Genomic DNA, 5,168 nt, shown 5'->3' on the forward strand with positions numbered 1-5,168 from the left:
AATGGGTGCAGATACAAATGATACAAAGATTGACCAACCAAACATTGATTACTACACCCTCACCTATAAAAGGTACCCTAATTAAAAACCATCCTGAGGATCGAAGCAAATTGCTTATGGCTCCGCCCTAGCAGTTACACACTGGCCTCCAAGAGACAATACTGACTCCAAAGGCAGGAGAGGCGATCCAGAGAGGGAACTCGACAGTTCCGTCTAGAGACTCCATCCCACTCTGTGCTCACCTTCCTTAAAAATCTTACATCTTGCATCCCTGTTATCTGATTATTTGAACTATGGTGTAATCTTGAACTGAAAACTCTTTGTTCTTATAATCATGTTATCATGCCCTCCTAATTTAGATCACTCTTCCGTCTTGCACCCTTACGCACGTATAAAATCTATGACTTTATCATGTTCTTGCTTAAACAAGTGTTGGTCTAAGGAGACGCTGTTGGTTGTCTTCTGATCTTTCATTTCAACCCTCTTCTTTCTAAACTGGACCTCGACTTTGGTCAGCTATTCACCCCTCCCACACATAGGGGTGTGGCTCAGGGAGCCATCTCCCTCCCCAGCTCCTAAGGTAGATCATGATTTGTCTAAGCCGGTGATCCTCAAAGTGTGGTCCCCAAAACAAGCAGCATTAGCATCACTGGAACTTGCTAGCAATGCAAAGTCACGGGCCCCATCCTCAACCTGCTAAATTATGAATGTTGGGGGTGGAGTTCCACAGGGAGTTCTGAATCAAACTAAGATTTGAGGACCACTGTTCTTAACCAAATCTAGTAATCCCATACTCTTATCAGTAATTGATTCAGTGTATGGTCTTCTCTTGGCTACTGTTAATGTTCCAAAGATGGGCATGTAACCTAAGTTGAACAAAGAACAGTAGTTTGGGGGTGCCTAGGTGGCTTAGTTGGTTAAGGGCCCGACTCTTTTTTTTTTTTTATTCGACAGAGATAGAGACAGCCAGCGAGAGAGGGAACACAAGCAGGGGGAGTGGGAGAGGAAGAAACAGGCTCATAGCGGAGGAGCCTGATGTGGGGCTCGATCCCAGAACGCCGGGATCACGCCCTGAGCCGAAGGCAGACGCTTAACAACTGCACCACCCAGGCGCCCCAAAGGGCCCGACTCTTGGTTTCAGCTCAGATCGTGATCTCAGGGTCCTGGGACTGGCCCAGGGTCAGGCTCCTCACTCAGTGCTACATCTGCTTAAGATTCTCTCCCTCTTCCTCGCCCTCTGTCCCTCCTGCTGCTGAGCAAGCTCTCTCTCTCTCTCAAAAAAAAGATTAATAAATTCTTTACAAAAAAAAAAAAAAAGAATAGAAGAATATATTCCAAAGTTGGAAGAGAGATTTTTTTTTCTCTCTCTCTCTCTCCCATGGAATGTGGAGAAGGAACTGCCATCTAGAAGTTGGAGAGAAGCCTGAGGACAAAGTGAAAATAAGGTAGAGCCAAGGAAATTTCAAAGATGCATAGCAGAGCCTTGTACCTTCCTGCACCCAGTCCTACCTCTCACCTACAGTTCTGGGGAAAACTTACAGTTTATGTTATTTTTTCAGCCACTTTAAATTGAGTTGTGTTTTTTTGTTTGTTTGTTTTGTTTTTGTAGCCCAACACATCCCATTTATTAAAATATATATACTAATTTTCTCATTATTTAAGATTAAATCTGAATTCTCTATACAGGTGGTATTCTTACGGCCTTGCCTCCAGTATAGTGGAGTATTCAATTACGCTTAGTGAGTGATACAAATGAACAGATGCATGAATGAATGAATGACCACACACTGAAAGATCAAGCAGATAGTATCATCATTTTCATGACTGTAATGCAAATAGCGAATTGTCATGTAGTCTTAGTTTGAACACTGTACTTGCTACAACTAAGTGAAATTTTTCCCAGCCAGTTTAAGTGAAAATGAGAGTCTAAGGTTGTTGAAGTGTTTCATGGACCAGATTTTTATCCCTGACTCTAGCCAACAAGAATGAGTACCACTGGTAAGGGTAACGTAGATGGGTTAAAAAAAAAATCGAAATTGATCACCAATTATGGAAAAACAACACATCGATCCAAAGGCTACTTCAATGAGCGGGAAGACCAGGAAGAAAAGATGCCTCCCAGTCTGCTCCTGATCTTTTTACTCATTTAAGAGCAAAGCAACACCACAGGTTTTATAAATGGGACAGTCCAGTCAGTCTTCCGGCATCTAAGACACTTTCTGCTAGCATCGGAGAGGCATACACGGCGTCACTGCTCTTACCAGGAAGGAGTTACAAGGAATCAGTCACCAAAGTGAGCCCCAGTGTGGTTACTTCATTTCTCAGCTCTGTGCTGGGCTCAGCAGGATGGGGATAGACTTCTGTAATTTATATCTCCCTTCTGACTTAAAAATTAAAGCTTAATTTTTGAAAATTGACTCAAGCATTGGAGAGTGGTAGAAAATCCCTTCTTGCCATATTTTACAAAACTTATATATTAAAACAACAACAACAACAACAAAAACCTTGTGGTATTGACCCAAAGGTCCTATTGTAAAGAAGCCTTCACGTTTCATGACTGATTTGTAATTGGGAAAAACTTGAAGAAGGGCTTTTAAGATGTTCAACATGTTATTTTATGGAAGATAGACATATAGTTTGAGAAAGAGGACTATTTCTTACAAATGAAATAGCTAGGGCAAAGCCTTGATGTTAAATGAAAATATTGGGTTAATTTCCTCGTAAATGAGTGAATGTACGTTTATCACCCTGAATAGTGCCTGATACATAGTAGCACTCCATACATGTGAGCTATGATATCAGTTAGGATTGCAGGTAACAAAATCTGGAAATAATAGCTCAAATGAGTGAGGGTCTTATCTCAGAAAACAGAAGTCTGGAGATAGGCAGACTTGGCCTGCCAGAGAGCTCAAGGAAATCATTAAAGTTAGGGGCTCCTCTGGCTTCTTGGGCCATCATTTTTATTGGTCACAAGATGGCTGCTGCTCTCTAGGCATTGCAGACACATTTCAGGCAGGAAGCAGTACAAAGAGGGAAAAGGAAAGCCTTCACCTAGCGAGGTTTTACCTTTTTATTGATACCTGACTCTCCTCAGGCATTTCTGCCTACCTCTCATTAGTTGTCCTGCAGGCTGGAGAAATGAGTATTTCAGCTTAACGTATTGCCACCCTAAGCAAAATGGTGTTCTTAACAGAACCGAAGGAGGAACAGATAGTGTGCAGGTATTTAGTAATATCCACCTAGGCAATCATTGATGACGTTGGGGAATATACGTGAGGTTCAGTGGGGTGGAGTCTGGAGCCGACGACCAAGAAAGAATTCTTGAGGCATCTTTGGTGCAAAATGGTGGTTTATTAAAGCACAGGGACAGGACCCGTGGGCAGAAAGAGCTACTGCCCCAGGGTTTGTGAGGAATGGCCCATTATATACTCTCAAGTTGGGAGGGGGTTAGGGATAGCATAAGTCTCTAAGGAATTTTGGAAGCAAGGTTTCCAGGACCTTGAGGGGGCTAGCTGTTGTTGGGAAAAGGTCATTTATTACTGTCTAATAAAACCTGAGTCATGAGACCCTTCATATGTATATCGGTGGGCCATATGCTTGGGGGATGATTGCCAATACGTATCTTGGGGGGTTAGAGATAAAGGAAGTTTCCAAAGGAATTTTTATATGTTAAAGTAGACTTACAGGATCTTGGTTGGGGGGGGGGGGGTCAGGCTAGGACTGCCTTTGCCCTTAGCAAAGTATTAACATCGAGGCTGCTGAGTTCCTAGAGGAATGTCACTGTGCCTGTTTCGAGGACTTGTCAATGGGCTGTAAGTAGTAAGGACTGTTTCTTTGTCCTTTAGGGCAGCCAGGAGTGCCTGAGGAATGTCACATACATCCCATGGGGGGGGGAGGTTTGCAGGGTGTCAGCTTCTGCTTTGTCCTCAGCTTGCCTTCTGTTCCCTCATCAATCATTACTTCAACTGAAAGGCAAACCTAAGGACATACAAGGTGGAGGGTGTGCTGAGGTGGGATTAGGAGAGAAATTTGAAGTTATTCACTGTGTCAAGTTCTCTTGTCTCTTGTTTCGATTGCCCTACTCTTTTTTTTTTAAAGATTTTATTTATTTGACACACAGAGAGATAGCCAGCAAGAGAGGGAAACACAAGCAGGGGGAGGGGGAGTGGGAGAGGAGGAAGCAGGCTCCCAGCTAGGAGCCGTCGGTCCCAGGACCCTAGGATCACTCCCTGAGCCAAAGGCAGACGCTTAATGACTGAGCCACCCAGGCGCCCCATCAATTGCCCTACTCTGGTCTCACTCAGACACTGGTCACCTCTCCCCTAGGTGTTCTCGCTCAACAAGAACCTGCCCCATTTTTTTCTCCTTCAGACCATTACAGACACGTCCTACTTTCAAGAGCAATATCCCAAACTCCCTAGCTTAATATTCATGGCCCTCTTGAAACTTCCTCACACAGGTTGTCGGAGCTCAGTGGGCTGGGACCATCAAACCACTGAACTACGCCTTCTTTCTACAAAGTCCTCCTAATGAAAACCAGGTACTGAACAATCGGTATCACATCAAACGAAATGACTTTCCTCTAACAAAGCCTGGAACGGTTTATTACAGCCAGAGGACAGATGTGGTTGGTCCACAAGTGTTAGCCCTCAGGAATTCCACCTCTTTTTTTTTTTTTAATTCATGAGCTACGCACAGAGAGACAGAGAGAGAGAGGCAGAGGGAGAAGCAGGCTCCCCAGGGAGCAGGGAGCCCCATGCGGGACTCGATCTTAGGACCCTGGGGTCATGCCCTGAGCTGAAGGCAGACACTTAAGCGACTAAGCCACTCAGGGGCCCTCCTGCGTTCCACCTCTAACGCATGTTACGAGGCAGGAGAAAGCTTCTTGCAGGCGGGCATGTAGTCTGCTCTTCCAACACTCCGGGTCGCGTTGGAAGGGAATGTTGGAGACCCTTTCGCGCCTCAGAGAGGACAGGAGGAGCTCGCGGACAGCACCGCCCCCGGGCCCCGCCCTCTCCCGTGGGGCCCCGCCCACTGATGCTCCGAGTCAGCCACCGGGCTCGCGGAGTCCGGGGGCGGGGCTCACCCTTGCCCTCGGGGTCTCCCGGGCTCCGCCAATCAGCGAGCGCCCTGTTGGCCGTCCGCAGCTCCCGCGCCCCTCCTCCTCC

Source organism: Ursus arctos, unplaced genomic scaffold (genome assembly GCF_023065955.2).
Source record: "Ursus arctos isolate Adak ecotype North America unplaced genomic scaffold, UrsArc2.0 scaffold_17, whole genome shotgun sequence".
Lineage (NCBI taxonomy): Eukaryota > Metazoa > Chordata > Mammalia > Carnivora > Ursidae > Ursus > Ursus arctos.